Below are 19,852 nucleotides of genomic sequence, written 5' to 3' on the forward strand. Positions count from 1 at the left end.
CCCTCCTAAAGGCCTCATCGAAGGTTTTTGGGCTTCCTCCTCACGGAGGACACAGGCTGGGGCACTAACCCATACTGCTCACCCGGGTGCCGTCTACATTCCGGCTGTCACCCGTCTCTCCGGTGGTCACCAGACTATACCCGGTTGTCACAGTCTATTCCTATGAGTCACTATAAATAGAATAACTATAACTAAAAATACATTGCATGGATGCACCTGGGACGTATCCTCAGTGATGTATACTGAGGTCAACGGGGTTTCGGGTATAGGCCTTAATTAGTATAAGCTTTCATTCTCTATATCACACACATTTGCTCTCACTCTTATTTAGGTATGTCCAAGTCCACCACTTCATGTCATGATCCCAACTATGCAAACATATCTTCAAATAAGTGTATAGCTTCTCTTAAAAACACAACCCCTGTGAAGATCAGGGCAGAGTCAGTGGATGAGCTAATCAAGGACATGAATGATGACAATTGTGAAATGTTTTGGTTCATTACATTCTAACACAACTGTGAAATAAGGTCTAACAAACAAAGTTCTCGGCAAGCCTTGGTTGTTTTTGCATTCGTAGCTTTGGGAGACTGTAGTATTCTGTGGACAAAAAACAGCTAGTGAACGGTAAAGCAGCCTAGTAAAGACATATTACTAGGCATACACGCATTTATGCCTAGTAATATGCCCAAATGTGTATGCCCAAATTTGGGTGTACACCCCATTGATAAATGAGGGCCTATGTCTGCAAACCATCTGGAAATGCAGCATGAGTGTTTTCCTCAGCTCTAGTTGGTGCATCACAAAAAAAGCACACCTGACAGACGTTAAAGACCTGCACTTGGTTCAGTCTTCCCCTTTTCCTTTTCAATTGACTTAAGCAAGCTGCAAGGTATAGGAGCAGGAAATGTAAATCTGTGCTTGCTCAGCAATAGGCTGGCTACATTAGGTGTGTGTGTGTGTGTGTGTGTGTGTGTGTGTGTGTGTGTGTGTGTGTGTGTGCGCGCGCGCGCAAGCATGAGAGAGAGAGTTTAAATGAGGATAACTAGGCTTGATTTGAGTTGATTTCTTGTATTTTATTGCCATGAAAATAAAAGGCAACAAACGGCAAGACACAAAAAAGAGAGACTGAAGTTAGAGAGAATATACCAGCGGATAATGAGAGGCCTTGTGATATAATGACACACACAGCATAATGACACCTCGTCATGAGATAATTCACCACCAACTCTCTTCCTCGTGCCCACCCCTTCCTCCTTATCTTCCCCCGCCTCATTTGCCTTCTCCTTTATTCCTCACCTTACCTCCTTTCATTCGTCTTTTACATTGTTTAAAATCTTGCTTTATTAGGATGAATCAGTGTGTGTGTGTGTGCGTGTGCACGTGCGGTGTGCGCGTGCGTGCCAGCTCGGGCCTGTGCGTGCCTGTTTATGCACAAACAGCATTGTGCCAAATTCTGTGTAACACAAGACTTGAGGACTTAAACAAAACAGGACACATCTGCAAGGCATTATGGATTAATAATCCAAACCGCGCGGCGGGGCGGTGCAGGGAGGGCAATCGCGCAAAACAAAAGAGGATATTCAATACCCAACTAAACTGTTTTGGGAACAGTTCTACTGTATATAGGCTATGGATTTAGAGCTGGTGGCTTCTGCCTGCATGCGCTCAGCTCAGGCTATTGGCCTACATACTATAACAACAATTTCTCATTCACTGTCACCTTTTTTCTCTTTACCGCGTTTCCCTACCTGTCTGTATCTGTCTGGCCCCCCCTCCTGTCTTTTCATCCCACCAGGTCTGATGGGAGATAATGATGTGTCCCATTGCACAGCGCTGCTATTGTGGAGACAGACAAGAAGCCAAAGGGAGGGAGGGAGGAATGTGGAGGAGAAATAGAAAACGAGGGGGTGGGCGGGGGGTTCGTAGAAACAGTGAGAAATTTGCAGGAAGAAGACGAATGGAGAGTGAGAGAGAGAGAGACAAAAGAGAGGAGGGAAGAGGGGAGGATTGTGGAGAGGGGACGACAGAAATGAAAAGACAATCTCTTCCTCATGCCCACCCTCGCATCGCACCCTGACAGACCCTGCCCACCCTCGCATCCTCTCTGATGATTGATCGTGTCCCGAACCACAACAATGGTGTCATTGCAATATTCACATTTTCCCTGACATCAGGACATTAGGAGTGGAGCCGTTTATGGCAACAATTAACCCATTTTGACGTTAGCTGTAAAAAAAAATATATTCAAAGATTTGTGCCGCATTTTTACGATTTTTCAAAAATAGCAGACCTACAAGCTCGTAGCGCGCCACTCGGTGGCGCGTTATGAGCTTGTAGATCTGCTATTTTTCAATAGCTAAAGTATAACACAATGCTTAGTTAAAACACCAAAAGGGGTTCCCGTACAGAATGGATTAAGAACAGCAAAAAGATCCAGTATTCCGCCCTAGGGTTGGCAAGTGCGCGTAGATGTAATCCCTTTTTACTTTAATCATGAAAAGAGGTTTGAATATCTCAAGCCTCATAGCTAATGAGGGACCAAATATATAGGCTATATATTTTAATTTACGGTTATGGAGTCAATTTTATAATCTTTTTATTTACTTTTCAACGCTGCTGAAAACAAAGGGTGCTCTATAGTTGTTGACGGCTCATGAAGTGATTTTAAATTAAATTATTCGATAGATCAACATTAGCGAGAAACTAATACTGGATGAGCAGTAGGTCTTAAGCCTACAAAATAGTAGAAATATCATTCCAATATATCGGTCTGTGGACATGGCAATAAGCCGACCCTCTTTGTTTGCTATGCTTGAAACACTTTTGGAAATGAAGCATAAATAAGCTCTCTAAAATCTTCACTTTCCTACAATACTGAATGCATGACCAGGGACCACATGCAATACCTCCACGGATCACCAGTGGTCCACGAACCACCAGTTGAAAACCCATGTGTAGACCTGACCACCATACTATACTATAACGTATTCTTATGGGCCATCGTTACACAATTAATAATGAACAACATACTAAATGTAGACGGTTAACCTATCTCTCACCCGAAGCAATGAGGAGTTGCAGTTTTTGTCAGCCCCCACAATTCAAGTGGTCGACCTCTCGGCTGGAAAGCCATTATGTAATGAAATAATTAATCAGGTTTATAATGTGTCATACCGCATCCCACATGCTCATATTATAAGACTCATTAACCACTATTGGCAAGGACAAAGCAGTGTTTGTGCACCAGGGTGTGAGGGACTCAACGCAAGTACAGACGTACACAGACAGATGCATGTATCACTTAGATATACTGCATTCGAGTAATCGCTCCTGGAGAGTTTGTTTAGTTTACTTATATCCAGATGTGTACGAGAAACTATTTACCAAAGCTTAAATGGAGTGTATGCCACGGCACTAGTATATGTGATGTCATCAAACTTGTCCTGCATCATTAGCAGGAAACAGAAGGCTAGTTTTGTGGATGCTGTGACATTATCCAGGCTCTACTGTTCTTACACTATTATGGCACACTGTTATTACACCATTACGTTCTGTTTCTGCACAGCCGCTCTGTGTTTCTTTATATATATTTATACAGGTTAATCTCACCGAGATCGAGACCAGTATGTTATAATACCCTTTTGGTATAGCTTTCTGACAAGGAGGATCTGCAATACATCTGATGACGGTAATATATTAGCAATCACAGTAACTTTGCTATGACTTCAGGGCAAGATCCATGTTCCTTGAGACAAAGAGAGGGAGATATACCATCCTGTTTGGATGTAGGCTGTCCAGTGCAAGGAGGTCGTTCCTGTCCTAGAGTTGTCAACTAAATTAATGCCCTGAGACTGAGTGCAACAATAACCTCTATGCCAAAGGAGGAGGTTACAGATTTGGCTGAACACCACGTCCCAGTAGTAGGGAGATGGGAAGGAACCTGTGATGATAATTCATATTTTGCCTTAAGTAGTACAGGACATTGTTAATAAATGTAGAATGTAGAGGTCATCTTCTCTGTTCATCCACGCAGACGAATACAGAGAGGGGCACAGCACGAATAGATAGATAGTGATGTGTGTGTGTGTGTGTGTGTGTGTGTGTGTGTGTCGAAGTAGGCCGTTATCCTGGAGACTGTTTGGTCAGGGGACAAGCCCCATAAGATGGGGCTGTGATGATTTCACACTCCAGTGATTCCAAAACTTTGCATTTATTTCGACAGAGACATAAGGGTAACTTGACAATGGTCCAATTGTCTCTGGGGTAGAACAAGCTTGAGATTTGGGTTGGGGACAGTTTTTCATAAAGAATCATCAGGGCGATAGATGGGAGGGTGGTATCAGAAGTTGACAAAGATACTCGACACACCTAAGAACGATATGTGTTTGGCCTGGACGGAGGCAATACGTGGAACTTAAAATAAGTCCTTGAGTTCTTTGAGTTCCTCCTGCAAGCGGCAGATGTCATTTTTAGCTGCCACGGAGAGAATGAAATCCCACACAGCCATCTGAAATCACAGCCGGCTAGCTTAGCCTCCAGGCTACAAACAAATCCAAAGCCAAGCCAGGAACAGCTGTCTGTGAACCACAATCCAGCAATAAAGTTACATGTTTAAGTGTGTTGTAAAACATAAATACGACTAGAAATAAAAACTGATAAAACATTTTTAAATCAATTATAACCCAGAGACCAAACAAACCGGGGACGAATATTGTGAGGCTAGTGAAATAAATTACCATGGCCACCTGCAGTAGAGTGGTAAAGTGGTTGTTTGTGAAATGCTTGTTCAATGTGTCAGCTAAAGCTTGTTTGAGTGTTGGAGGAGAATGCGCAAGCCCACAGGATCTGCCTGATGTCTTTGGTTGGGAACAAGGCAGTTCCCATCTGCTCCCTTGAAACAAGAACAATGTTGGTCTACCTAAAGGTGCTTGTACGTACACGGCATGATTTTCTTATAAATCATCGTGTAACATCATTACATGTTAATGTCACTGTGCAGTGCAGGGGTAAAAATCATGATTATCCACCTTGTCAGACTTTCGGAATTAAGTCACATTGTGCAATGACAATGACATCAGTGTCAATTTGGACCCAGTCTTGACTTGTCAGAAGAGAACATAGATTGGCAATTCTCCAAAAGGAGCTGACAATATCCATGCACATGCAGCCATTTTTCATGACACTGTATGCACATAGACTAGCAGCTAACAGTTAGTGATTTATTTGAACCGGTGAAATTGCTGCAGTCGTTATCCTGTAAAGGTAGCAGTTTCCAACACAAACAATGACTATTTATTTTGACATGTTGGTACAGTAGCTGATATAACGGTTGACAATCGACGTAGCATGTTGACAATCATCATAGCACAAGCCACACTGTATACTGTATGCTGAACATGGCCTGAAACTCCATCATAGCCTACGACCGTGGCTCGTGGTAAGATGTTCAACTAAGTATAGGACCCATCTTTCACATTGTTCATGGGTTTCCCTTAACAACTGGATGTGGATGTTTTATGACCTCATGCATATAGCAGCATGAGCTGTGATTGGTTTGCTTTTGAGGAGACAGACCAACATTCAAATGATCAGACACATAGAGCCTTGTGGGTTCTGTTTCTGTTGCTTTACTGTCCATTATTGATCAGTTTAACCTCAGCTGTTGCTGGCTAGCTGCGGGTGGTCTTATTGGAAAGTGGCCGTGTTAAGGATAAGGGCCTGCTGGCGTGTAATGATTGAAAATCTCAACTCCCCACCATACTGACAAATTATTATGACAAATAGCACAGTTTATAGGAATGGCCTACACTGAGAAGAGGTCTCGTTAAATATAACATACTGTGTGTGTGTGTGTGTGTGTGTGTGTGTGTGTGTGTGTGTGTGTGTGTGTGTGTGTGTGTGTGTGTGTGTGTGTGTGTGTGTGTGTGTGTGTGTGTGTGTGTGTGTGTGTGCGTGTGTGTGTGGTGTGTGTGTGTGTGTGTGTGTGTTGCGTTGCGTTGCGTATGTATTTTCTACCTCAAAGCACCCCCACACACACACACATCTCTTTCCCTCTCTTTTTGATTCCGCTGGAAACCTAAAATCAATACTGGGTATGGGGCTGGCCGCTCTCTCAGCCACTCTCTCCCTCTATCGAAGCAATTGTTGTCTTCATAACACAGAAAAGAGGACCTATTGTGCTTGATTGGTTGTAAGTCGTAGGCAGTCACAGCAGCAGAAGAGAGTGATAGTGTTTTGTGTGTGTCCATGCACACAATCAAGCACTCAAGCAAATTGTGTGTGTAATTCCTCATGCTCCACATATGTGTCATCCTGAAAATGTGTGACATTGTGTTCTCTACATCATGCATGTGGAACATATTCACTACTAACATGCACGCAGTACGCACATAAACACAAACACAACAAATGCCCTGGATTTATAATCAACGTCTCAGCCTTGAATCCCCGTCAACTAGGGAGGGAACAGCTATAGTACTACAACGGTCCTGTCCGTTTTTTTTTACATTTCATCCTGATTGGCTAAGATTGACTTCTACTGCCTGGCCAAGCGGAGACAAACAGGAGCACATTTTTCTAGTTTGTCTCTTGAAACCCATCGTCTTTATCTTCATCCTCTCTCACTTCTCACTTTCTCATTATGTATTTATTTATTGTTTCCATGTCGCTCCACTGGGATTCCCTTAAGCAAGGCATCTAACCACAATTGCTGTGACGCTGCTCAGTGGACAGCAGTAGGAGACTGTGGTTATACTGGGCAGCTCCCAGTGGGAGACCGTTGAAGATTGTGATTTTACTGAGCAGTTCCCTGTTGCCAACAGAAGAGGCCTGTGGTAGTAAAGGACAGCCAGAAGTAGAAGACTGCTTTTACTGGGTCAGCAATGTGTCGACTTTGCCTTGTCCATATTTTACTCTCTACTCTACTCTACTTTGACCCAATTCATTCCAGGTTTTCCTCGGAATACGACACTGATTTACTCTATGGCACATAGAAGTCCACTAGAACTAGGACAGTGGTCCTTCCGGCCGTCCGTTATCAGCTAATCTCCGACACTGTTAACCTGGTCAATGCCAAACTTTGCACACACACTCCCTGGATGCCAACGATGAACCCACATTTTCCAGAACGGCCTGTTATAGCGCCACCATGAGGCCTAAAACTGCACCGATCTGCGTGAAACGTTGCATGCACACTCCCTAGAGGCCAAGGACAAACCTTTGACCTGCATTTTCCGCATCTGCCTTTTATAGCGCCACCAGGAGGCCGACTTTTGTAAAAGAATTTTTTTTATATTACTCATCCAGATTCTGTCAAAAAATCTCACAAATCGTTACAGTATCTCTATAGTCATGTGCTCAAGTCGGATCTGTCCGATATTTCATATTCCATCCTAATTGGCTTTCAAAGTTTGCAAGATTGCCCCGTTTTGAACAAAAGCCTCAAATCATGAACGCAGCGTGCAATTTATGTGGAATCTTTCACACATTTTCTTACTAGGCTGAGGAATATATCCCACCCTTTTCACATTGGCCTGTTATAGTGCCACCAACAGGTTGATTTTTGCAAAACAATTTTTTGGAACAAAATGCTAAATGCCTCAAGGCGTATGAAGAAATGGCACCCTTTTCACATTGGCCTATTATAGCGTCACCAGGAGGCCACAACCTGACCTGTCTTGGTGGAGACCTGTCCCCCGAGGGGCACTTTATCTAGTTGTCCACTCATAGAATTTTGACAAAACTGTCCACACAAGCCTGCATGGCGATGACCCCTTTGCGCAACACCTGTGAATAACCAACACGGTATGAAGTTGAAACAGGGTGTGATCAGAGGTCGCTTTATCCATCTTTATCGATCAATAATTGCTTAAATTTTTAAACAATTTTGTGTCATTGTTTTTGTCATTGTGGCTGTGGATTCAAGTCTGGCTGTCATAAGGTTGAAACTCTGCGCACACCAGATAGCCTTCAACTCTATCCCAACACAGTGATGGCTGAGTGTAATTACACTGCACAATTCTGAGGGTTCATTTAAATTGACATTGGTATGCCCTGCATGACTTCACCATAAATCCACTGGAGACGATTGTCTGTAAATCACAATAATTCCGATTATGTCTGAATTAAATTGTAGCATTCCAGAAGTACCAGGCCAGTCTACGATTTGACAGGACCAATCATGGCCCTCAGACAATAGAGGGTATGCGCATGACATCATCAAACCAGGAAGTTATGCAGGAATGCCTACTGAATGTCAAAAAACTACTTTCTGGCCTTGACAGCCCAGACATCCAAACAGAAAAGTCCTATCTGATTGCATTAAACAATGTTAAACTCACTTTGCATGTTGCTTTGCCACTCGATGTGCCATTCACTTTAAACATGCGCATACCCTCTATTTAGGGAGACATGCAAGTTGCAACACAAATATACTAAAATGTTGCCGACCTACAGTATGAGAGCCATTCTTTGTTTTATGACCCTGTGACCCCCTTTCCACCGTTTGGTTCCCAATGGGAACCGGTTCAGTTCTTTGTGGTTCTTAGTACATGAGTCAGAGCTCCAAAATTGGTGGGAAAAACTAGACCTATATTAAATTGTTTAAAGGATCAATACAAGTACATTAATACATGATAACCCTTCCACAGTAGTAGCTTTTTCATATTTTCGATTATTTAGCATATTTTCCTACATAATGCCTCATTTGCATATTTAAATTTAAAAATGTAGAATTTATAATACAATAAACCATTGTCTTTGTGTAAGTAATCAACTGGGGAAGTGTCATGGTGATAACAATCTAATATAGGTATATGGTTTTGCACACATAATTAATGTTCCAATTTTGGAACTCATGGACTAAGAACCACAAAGAATGTAACCGGTTGCCATTGAGAACCAACCGGTGGAAAAGAGGGCCAGAGAGACACCTCTTTTGGTGTTAGCATCATGTTATGCTTTAGCTGTTGAAAAATCTACAAGCTCATGTCTGTCTGTCTGTCTGTCTGTCTCTGTTCTATGTCTTCCCTCACCCAGACACCTCATGTCTGTCTGTCTGTCTCTGTTCTATGTCTTCCCTCACCCAGACACCTCATGTCTGTCTGTCTGTCTGTCTCTGTTCCATGTCTTCCCTCACCCAGACACCTCATGTCTGTCTGTCTGTCTGTCTGTCTGTCTGTCTGTCTGTCTGTCTGTCTGTCTGTGTTCCATGTCTTCCCTCACCCAGACACCTCATGTCTGTCTGTCTGTCTGTCTCTGTTCTATGTCTTCCCTCACCCAGACACCTCATGTCTGTCTGTCTGTCTGTCTGTCTGTCTGTCTGTCTGTCTGTCTGTCTCTGTTCCATGTCTTCCCTCACCCAGACACCTCATGTCTGTCTGTCTGTCTGTCTCTGTTCTATGTCTTCCCTCACACAGACACCTCATGTCTGTCTGTCTGTCTGTCTGTCTGTCTGTCTGTCTGTCTGTCTGTCTGTCTGTCTCTGTTCTATGTCTTCCCTCACCCAGACACCTCATGTCTGTCTGTCTGTCTGTCTCTGTTCTATGTCTTCCCTCACCCAGACACCTCATGTCTGTCTGTCTGTCTGTCTGTCTGTCTGTCTGTCTGTCTCTGTTCTATGTCTTCCCTCACCCAGACACCTCATGTCTGTCTGTCTGTCTGTCTCTGTTCTATGTCTTCCCTCACCCAGACACCTCATGTCTGTCTGTCTGTCTGTCTCTGTTCTATGTCTTCCCTCACCCAGACACCTCATGTCTGTCTGTCTGTCTGTCTCTGTTCTATGTCTTCCCTCACCCAGACACCTCATGTCTGTCTGTCTGTCTGTCTCTGTTCTATGTCTTCCCTCACCCAGACACCTCATGTCTGTCTGTCTGTCTGTCTCTGTTCTATGTCTTCCCTCACCCAGACACCTCATGTCTGTCTGTCTGTCTGTCTCTGTTCTATGTCTTCCCTCACCCAGACACCTCATGTCTGTCTGTCTGTCTGTCTCTGTTCTATGTCTTCCCTCACCCAGACACCTCATGTCTGTCTGTCTGTCTGTCTCTGTTCTATGTCTTCCCTCACCCAGACACCTCATGTCTGTCTGTCTGTCTGTCTCTGTTCTATGTCTTCCCTCACCCAGACACCTCATGTCTGTCTGTCTGTCTGTCTCTGTTCTATGTCTTCCCTCACCCAGACACCTCATGTCTGTCTGTCTGTCTGTCTCTGTTCTATGTCTTCCCTCACCCAGACACCTCATGTCTGTCTGTCTGTCTGTCTCTGTTCTATGTCTTCCCTCACCCAGACACCTCATGTCTGTCTGTCTGTCTGTCTCTGTTCTATGTCTTCCCTCACCCAGACACCTCATGTCTGTCTGTCTGTCTGTCTCTGTTCTATGTCTTCCCTCACCCAGACACCTCATGTCTGTCTGTCTGTCTGTCTCTGTTCTATGTCTTCCCTCACCCAGACACCTCATGTCTGTCTGTCTGTCTGTCTCTGTTCTATGTCTTCCCTCACCCAGACACCTCATGTCTGTCTGTCTGTCTGTCTCTGTTCTATGTCTTCCCTCACCCAGACACCTCATGTCTGTCTGTCTGTCTGTCTCTGTTCTATGTCTTCCCTCACCCAGACACCTCATGTCTGTCTGTCTGTCTGTCTCTGTTCTATGTCTTCCCTCACCCAGACACCTCATGTCTGTCTGTCTGTCTGTCTCTGTTCTATGTCTTCCCTCACCCAGACACCTCATGTCTGTCTGTCTGTCTGTCTCTGTTCTATGTCTTCCCTCACCCAGACACCTCATGTCTGTCTGTCTGTCTGTCTCTGTTCTATGTCTTCCCTCACCCAGACACCTCATGTCTGTCTGTCTGTCTGTCTCTGTTCTATGTCTTCCCTCACCCAGACACCTCATGTCTGTCTGTCTGTCTGTCTCTGTTCTATGTCTTCCCTCACCCAGACACCTCATGTCTGTCTGTCTGTCTGTCTCTGTTCTATGTCTTCCCTCACCCAGACACCTCATGTCTGTCTGTCTGTCTGTCTCTGTTCTATGTCTTCCCTCACCCAGACACCTCATGTCTGTCTGTCTGTCTGTCTCTGTTCTATGTCTTCCCTCACCCAGACACCTCATGTCTGTCTGTCTGTCTGTCTCTGTTCTATGTCTTCCCTCACCCAGACACCTCATGTCTGTCTGTCTGTCTGTCTCTGTTCTATGTCTTCCCTCACCCAGACACCTCATGTCTGTCTGTCTGTCTGTCTCTGTTCTATGTCTTCCCTCACCCAGACACCTCATGTCTGTCTGTCTGTCTGTCTCTGTTCTATGTCTTCCCTCACCCAGACACCTCATGTCTGTCTGTCTGTCTGTCTCTGTTCTATGTCTTCCCTCACCCAGACACCTCATGTCTGTCTGTCTGTCTGTCTCTGTTCTATGTCTTCCCTCACCCAGACACCTCATGTCTGTCTGTCTGTCTGTCTCTGTTCTATGTCTTCCCTCACCCAGACACCTCATGTCTGTCTGTCTGTCTGTCTCTGTTCTATGTCTTCCCTCACCCAGACACCTCATGTCTGTCTGTCTGTCTGTCTCTGTTCTATGTCTTCCCTCACCCAGACACCTCATGTCTGTCTGTCTGTCTGTCTCTGTTCTATGTCTTCCCTCACCCAGACACCTCATGTCTGTCTGTCTGTCTGTCTCTGTTCTATGTCTTCCCTCACCCAGACACCTCATGTCTGTCTGTCTGTCTGTCTCTGTTCTATGTCTTCCCTCACCCAGACACCTCATGTCTGTCTGTCTGTCTGTCTCTGTTCTATGTCTTCCCTCACCCAGACACCTCATGTCTGTCTGTCTGTCTGTCTCTGTTCTATGTCTTCCCTCACCCAGACACCTCATGTCTGTCTGTCTGTCTGTCTCTGTTCTATGTCTTCCCTCACCCAGACACCTCATGTCTGTCTGTCTGTCTCTGTTCTATGTCTTCCCTCACACAGACACCTCATGTCTGTGTGTCTGTCTCTGTTCTATGTCTTCCCTCACCCAGACACCTCATGTCTGTCTGTCTGTCTGTCTCTGTTCTATGTCTTCCCTCACACAGACACCTCATGTCTGTGTGTCTGTCTCTGTTCTATGTCTTCCCTCACCCAGACACCTCATGTCTGTGTGTGTGTCTGTCTCTGTTCTATGTCTTCCCTCACACAGACACCTCATGTCTGTGTGTCTGTCTGTCTCTGTTCTATGTCTTCCCTCACACAGACACCTCATGTCTGTGTGTCTGTCTGTCTCTGTTCTATGTCTTCCCTCACCCAGACACCTCATGTCTGTCTGTCTGTCTGTCTGTCTGTCTGTCTGTCTGTCTGTCTGTCTGTCTGTCTGTCTGTCTGTCTGTCTGTCTGTCTGTCTGTCTGTCTGTCTCTGTTCTATGTCTTCCCTCACCCAGACACCTCATGTCTGTCTGTCTGTCTGTCTCTGTTCTATGTCTTCCCTCACACAGACACCTCCTGTCTGTCTGTCTGTCTCTGTTCTATGTCTTCCCTCACACAGACACCTCCTGTCTGTCTGTCTGTCTCTGTTCTATGTCTTCCCTCACACAGACACCTCATGTCTGTCTGTCTGTCTGTCTGTCTCTGTTCTATGTCTTCCCTCACCCAGACACCTCATGTCTGTCTGTCTGTCTGTCTGTCTCTGTTCTATGTCTTCCCTCACCCAGACACCTCATGTCTGTCTGTCTGTCTCTGTTCTATGTCTTCCCTCACACAGACACCTCATGTCTGTCTGTCTGTCTGTCTGTCTCTGTTCTATGTCTTCCCTCACCCAGACACCTCATGCGTTGCGTTTTGTGCGGGCCATAAAACCCATTGAGTGTTTTCACCGCCATCTCGGACTCTTTTATTCGCTTCTTTTTTATATGATCCGCGGGGATCTGATCCAGAACTGATTCCGACCGCTGCCAGAACCAGCCGAGGTGAGACCTAAACTTTCAAAGAACAGCCTGTGGAGTTTCCAAATAAAAAATGAAACAATGCGCGAGTCTGGTTTTTTATGGTGTAGATTGGCTGTAAATGAGCGCAGCGGGACAGGGTTTTGGTCCAAAAGCACAATCACTTGTTTTCCAACTTCATTCTTTTTCCTCTCATCTACATTTTCTTGTACTAGTCTGTAAGTAATAAGTAAAAGTCTTCTTGAACACCCTGCATTCCCATTCCCAGTCTCTGTGGAGCTGCGCTTTAGCTTTCATAACACATTAAAAGTATTGATCAGTGGCCAGTGTGGCCGGTACGTATAACACTGAACAGGTCACTGGCTGTTTACGCCAGTTCGCTTCAGGTTTCGGGGGTGGGGGGATCGCCAGTTCCCGGAGAGCACGGGAAGGTTGCAATTATACATAATGAGTAGCTACAAAAAAGGATGACATGGAATGGGATTATCGAGTAATCGGATCTGAAATCTGAAAATAATCTGAAAATGACAGTCTTTTTCAAGGCCAATCAATCACTTCCTTGATGGACAGGTTTTGCTTTAAGAAAAGCAGATGGTCTGCTTTTTTAACCACTTAAACCACTTAAACCCTGTAATACATATAGCTGGACCTGATTGCATCTTTACTTGACTGCTTTTTTCCATCTACAGTACACCAAACAAACCTCTTAATTGGCCAAAAGTTCCTTGTGCTATTTTTGGGTATATGTTCCCCCAGAATATGGATGCTGGGGTGCAAGTGGTTAAGCAACTCATTCTTCTGTCTCTTGTCTCCTAGACAATCTGTGGCTAATCTAATTCTACTCTTGTCCTGTCTCATTATCACAGTGTTTATATGAAGCTAATCAGTTTTGAGTGTGAGTGTGTGTGTGTGCGTGTGCGCGTGCATGCGCGACAGTGCGTGCGTGCGCGACAGTGCGTGCGTGCGCGACAGTGCGTGCGCGTTCGCATGTTTCTCTCCTTATCATGCTAGCATCAAGGCTGTTCCAATCAAGATAATGCTACTTTCAATGGCCTCCAGCTCACCTCCGGCTCCACCTCCAGGCCCCCATGCAGCCAACATGGCCCCCTCATCTGGCCTCATGTCTGGGTTAGATGATGAGAAGGAAGGCCTCTCACCTCCAGGCCCTCATGCAGCCATGATGGCCCTCTCATCTGGCCTCATGTCTGGGTTGGATGATGAGAAGGAAGGCCTCTCCCCCACCAGTCTGATCAAAACCAGCCAATAGCCAGAAGCCAGGGGGGAACTGATCCACTGCTGTGATGTGAGATCTCTCAGGAAACACTTTAGCCAGTGGTGTAAAGTACATTTACTTAAGTATTGCACTTAAGTAAAAAGGTATTTGTACTTTACTTGAGTAAATTAATTGATAACTTTAGTAACTACTGTAGTTATTTTTCCGATTTATGAACACAAAACATACATTAACCACTTCAGCCCCCATACATTTCGGCCATTGAAAAATAGCAGATCTACAAGCATTGATTTTTATACATTTGAAAATTGAAACGGGACATTCTGCATAATGAGTACTTACTTTTGGTACTTTAAGTACATTTTGATACCAATACTAGTTTAGAACTTTTGCTAAAACTTTTGCTAAAACTTTTTTGTAACAATTGAGATAACCTTTTCCTCCACTGCACGCGCGTGCACACACACACACACACACACACACACACACACACACACACACACACACAGTCTAGTATATCTACGCTAACCCAGCATGGGTGGGCATGACACATAATGCAACCATTGAGGAGAGATCAGAGCAACAGTCTCCCAGCGAACACACAAACACAGGGGAGGAGACGGTGAGGTCATCCTCCTGCACTGCAGGAACACCGCCGCGCTGCGCTGTCAACACAACGCACCATGGTTCCACTCCTGTTAACACATGTACGCCATAAATTCCTCTTGACGACTACACAGCAAAAACCTTCCCTCGGGGGGCTGCGCTACCTCTTGACGACTACACAGCAAAACCTTCCCTCGGGGGGCTGCGCTACCTCTTGACGACTACACAGCAAAACCTTCCCTCGGGGGGCTGCGCTCCTCTTGACGACTATACAGCAGCTCTCCCTGGGGGCTGCAGTGCTCCAGTGTGTGGGTCTCTCTCTGCCTCCCGTCTCGGGGCTGCAGCGCTCCAGTGTGTGGGTCTCTCTCTGCCTCCCGTCTGTCACACGGGATGAGGCACCACCATATAAGTGCCACTTGGGATGTCTGGGGCTTTAAAACGGCAACCTGCGGGGCTTCGGGTTGCAGGCTTGACATCGGCAGTTATGCTGGGTCGTCACATCCAGTGGTGGAAAAAATACTCGCATTATATTATATATTAATATAGGTCACCAATTTCAATGTAACGCAACTGTCACAGTAGCAGAGTGACTGAACCCAAAATGCAGAGCTATACAAGCAAGGTAGTTTCAAAAACTGGTTTATTTAGGCAGAATGGCAGCTTAGTTTACAAGCATAAACTCAGGGAAGCCCAAAAAGGCCAAACATTTCAAAAGTACAAATCCAAAATCCAAAACTAAACGAAACAAAATCCAAACCTAAACAAAAGCACCAGGCAAAAGATAGGAAGTCCAGAAAATGCAAAACCTTACGGAATGAGAACGAGGATTTCCAGGTACAGAGGAACACCAAGAGCACCGGACAATGAATTATGTACGGACACTCGGACAGTTTGTGTGTGCAATGAGTCCAGTATTTATAGGAAGCAGGATAATGGCAAAGGGTTCACAGGTGTGTAATGGGAAGCACTGCAGGGCTGATGAGAGTTGGAGACAGGTGTGCAGTGTGAAGGAATGGAATGAGGGAGTGGCCAGGGAGGAGACACGGTCTGTGGAGTGACAGACCATAACAGCAACACAGAAACCATTGCTAGTGTTTTCGGTCGACCAACAGTTTCTGTTTCTTAACCACTCGGTGGGAGGAGACTCGAAAAAAGCAGATCCAGTCGGGGAGCTGCCTTATATAAGTCTATGGGAGCAGCCTTATATAAGTCTATGGGAGTGGACAGCAGTCCAGTCCACTGTCTGTGGACAGCAGTCCAGTCCACTGTCTGTGGACAGCAGTCCAGTCCACTGTCTGTGTGGACAGCAGTCCAGTCCACTGTCTGTGTGGACAGCAGTCCAGTCCACTGTGTGTACTGTGGACAGCAGTCCAGTCCACTGTGTGTGGACAGCAGTCCAGTCCACTGTGTGTGGACAGCAGTCCAGTCCACTGTGTGTGGACAGCAGTCCAGTCCACTGTGTGTGGACAGTAGTCCAGTCCACTGTGTGTACTGTGGACAGCAGTCCAGTCCACTGTGTGTGGACAGCAGTCCAGTCCACTGTCTGTGTGGACAGCAGTCCAGTCCACTGTGTGTGGACAGCAGTCCAGTCCACTGTCTGTGTGGACAGCAGTCCAGTCCCCTGGCTGTGTGGACAGCAGTTCAGTCCACTGTCTGTGTGGACATCCATGATATTTGATTCTCAAAGACATATACTGGTCACTGGCAGAGCGCGGCTCTGTTGCCTGAACCTGTCAGGATGTTATGCTTATCCACGTCAAAAATATGTCAATAATGTATATGGCTTGTCTGAAATGCAGACCATGTGGACCCAAACGCCTGCTGCGTTCATAATAACACGGTTATACGGTTATTTGGTTTTGGTACAGCCACACTGGAGTCTGGCTGCGCATTGCAAGGTTTTGGCCATCTCGTATATCCCACACGATACATCCTTCTACCTGTCACATTGTGCAACAACACGTACAAGTCATACAGTATGTACTGTATGTCAGGGCAATGTTTTAACTCCTGAAGGAAGAAGGAAAGCCTACCCAATCTTGGTTTGACAACATGCTGGCAAATCTCCAAAGGGAGCTGGTGTGTGTGTGTGTGTGTGTGTGTGTGTGTGTGTGTGTGTGTGTGTGTGTGTGTCGTCACACACCCCACATGTTGTTGGCCTCATGATGGCGCTGCACTGCAGCCAGCCCAATTCACATGTTGACCTCTGACTCTTGAACTGTAGGTCTTGACCCTGGATGTTGTACTTATATAATTATAATATATTATAATATTACACGAGAGGGTGTGGTTTAACGTGATTATTGCCACGACAGTGATGCGGTCAGGAACGAGACGAAGTCGAGTTCCGTAAGCATCACTGAAGTCACGTTAAACAACACCCTCGAGTGTAATATTGCAATTCTACAACAGTTACCCTTAAAACTAAGAAAATCGCTGAAAAAATATATTTTTTTAATTACAGATGTAGTCACTACGACCACAAATGTCCCAAGAAACTATCTAGCCTAGCCACCGAGTTTGCTAGCGCTCTGGGAAAACAGAGCGGCTGAATTCTTTGTTTTGATTAGGTGGTGAACGGTGCTGGTTTGATCCACGGCTAGAAGCCGTTTCAACCAATCAGATTGCTTCCTCGAAACGACCTGTTGTAGAATAAAGCACATTCCTCGCATGCATCCTATACGTGATTTTTGTATTTGTATTCCAGATTCTGATCACCTGCTGTGAAGACAACTTGAGATCCACGAGGAGCCTCTGTCTGTCTGCTGTCCTTCTTGTTCCACTTCTCCTACCGTGAGTCATCGGGACGGAGAAAGCTGGACTCTAAATCACCAGTGACAGGGAGGTAATCATCTTTAGCACAGCCCGTTGTTCTTCAAAGGCCCCTTGTCCGTTTTTAGCTCTGGAGTCCTCTTGAACTCCATGATGTCATCGTGGCGTCTGCCTTCTAGGGGCCCCCGTTCTTATTGGAGTCCTCGGGTTCCGTTGTAAAAGCTGCCATTAGACTGCTGCTACACCCCAGGGAGAATAAACCCATGATTAACTCTCATCCCCTTCATTCACCTTCCACCTCCCAGAGCAAGACCATACGCTCAGTATGCCCACATGCCACATGCAAGTGTCTGTCTGTCTGTCTGTCTGTCTGTCTGTCTGTCTGTCTGTCTGTCTGTCTGTCTGTCTGTCTGTCTGTCTGTCTGTCTGTCTGTCTGTCTGTCTCTGTCTGTCTGTCTGTCTGTCTGTCTGTCTGTCTGTCTGTCTGTCTGTCTGTCTGTCTGTCTTCCACATGTCTGCATGTGTGTGATGCATGCATGCGTGCATGCGCATGTGTATGCATGCAGATATCATATGACATCTACATCTCTCCGATGCATGTGTGTGTGTGTAAGAGTAAAGTTCTGTATGTGATTGCATTTGCACGTGAGTGATATGTCCTGGAGTTCAAACAAAAGCTGCGTGTGTGTGTGTGTGTGTGTGTGTGTGTGTGTGTGTGTGTGTGAGAGCTAAACCAGAAACACACATAAACCATCCCATGCAGGATGGATTTGCATACATGCGGATATGGTCAAGGTGATTTGTTACGGTGAGAGATGAAAGATGGTGAGCTCAGAGAGAGAGAGAAAGAGAGAGAGAGAGAGAGGTGGACGGCATGGGGGCGTTATTCTAATAAGGTCACCTAATACATAGCTTCGAGTGTTACATCTGCAGCCTAGTTTAGTCTACTGTCTGACTCTGAATGTATGTTCCTCAATGTTTGCACTGATGTGTGTCCTGTACTGTACTGTATACAGTAAACTAAATGGACCAGTACATTCTCAGCCTTTAAATGAATCATCTCTGATTTCTGAGTTATACCGTGACCGTTTTCTGAAACCAGGTGGTTCTTTAAAAATCACACCCGTGTGAACTGAGTGGTGCAGCTCCCCCCCACCCCTCTCTCTCTCTCTCTCTCTCTCTCTCTCTCTCTCATTGGCAGGCAACATTGCAGCACTATCCCTCTCTCTGTTTCTGGCGCCCCCTACTGGTACCCTATAGTCATATACTCGTGCTCATGACAACATAGGTAGCCACATAGATAGGCACGGACATTGCTGGTTGTAGGAGTGGTTGCACCACTCAAAAAAAGAAGTGGCAGAGCAGGCCTCTGATGGTGAATCCTTGTGACAGTAAAGTCTCTACCTTGAATCCCCAGACTGTGGAGGCATTATGTGTCTTTCCTCATGTAACCCCTTAAGCCATTGTGCCATTCAGCCCTGCTTAGTGCTGGGAAACTGTGGCAGAATGATCTACTCTAGGTACAGTATGTCCAAATCCGTTACTTTTTAGCAAATAGAAAAAACAACCAGTGGATCCAATGTAGTTTTTATTGTCACGATCCGTGTGTCCGTGTATCTACCTGTTGTATTTTCTTGTGTACTGGTGGGGCTGTACTGTAACTAACAATGTGTTCAGTGACCTTTGCTTGGATGAATCAAGCTTTAAAATCCATGTAGCCAGAGTTCCCCTCCCTCTAACAAGGGAGGAACTGAGGAATGCAGCATTCTGTCCTCTTCATGTTCCAAACCTGACGTAGCAACACCTGCACCGTACACACACACAGCCCCTGGATTCCACTGTCAGACCTGAACAAATGATCTCGCCTAGCTACACCTGCTTTCCAACTCTCTGGCTCTCCCTCATTTTCTCTCTTTCACACTCATTTTCAATTATCTGGTCAGGGTGACTGTTCATCTTTTTTGTGGTTGTTGCATTTTTAGCATTTTATTTGTGTGTGTGTGGGCGTGTGCATGCGTGGGTGTGCGTGCGTGCACAACTGTGTTTGAGGATCACACACAAGCGGCGTGCGCGTGTGCATTTCTCTTTTGTTCTCTCCCGTTCTCCGTTTCTGTCACTCTGCGATGATATCTCCGTTAGTACCGTGAGGAATCATGCTCCATCTGTGTTCGTTCATGTCTCTGGCAATAAGACAGGACATGGCAACTGGTTAACACTGAGTGATGGCCATTGCTTCCAGACTCCAGATATCAGGAGAGAGGAGTCATCTTAATTTGATGTGGTGAAGCCCCAGCATAGTCCATCAGCCATCAGTCTCTCTCTCCTCCTCCCTACTCTGAAA

General features: G+C 45.6%; 1 long non-coding RNA gene across 1 annotated transcript in view; it reads right to left on the reverse strand.

The window, feature by feature from the left end:
• LOC308317934 overlaps positions 1–1,820 on the reverse strand; it is a 31,568-nt gene extending 29,748 nt beyond the window's left edge. Inside the window, exon 1 of the long non-coding RNA XR_013964312.1 lies at positions 1,749–1,820. This is a non-coding gene — a long non-coding RNA (uncharacterized lncRNA). The remainder of the gene's footprint in view (positions 1–1,748) is intronic.
• Positions 1,821–19,852: the final 18,032 nt, after the last annotated feature.

Source organism: Protomyctophum bolini, assembly GCF_963924005.1.
Source record: "Protomyctophum bolini genome assembly, chromosome: 1".
Taxonomy (NCBI): domain Eukaryota; kingdom Metazoa; phylum Chordata; class Actinopteri; order Myctophiformes; family Myctophidae; genus Protomyctophum; species Protomyctophum bolini.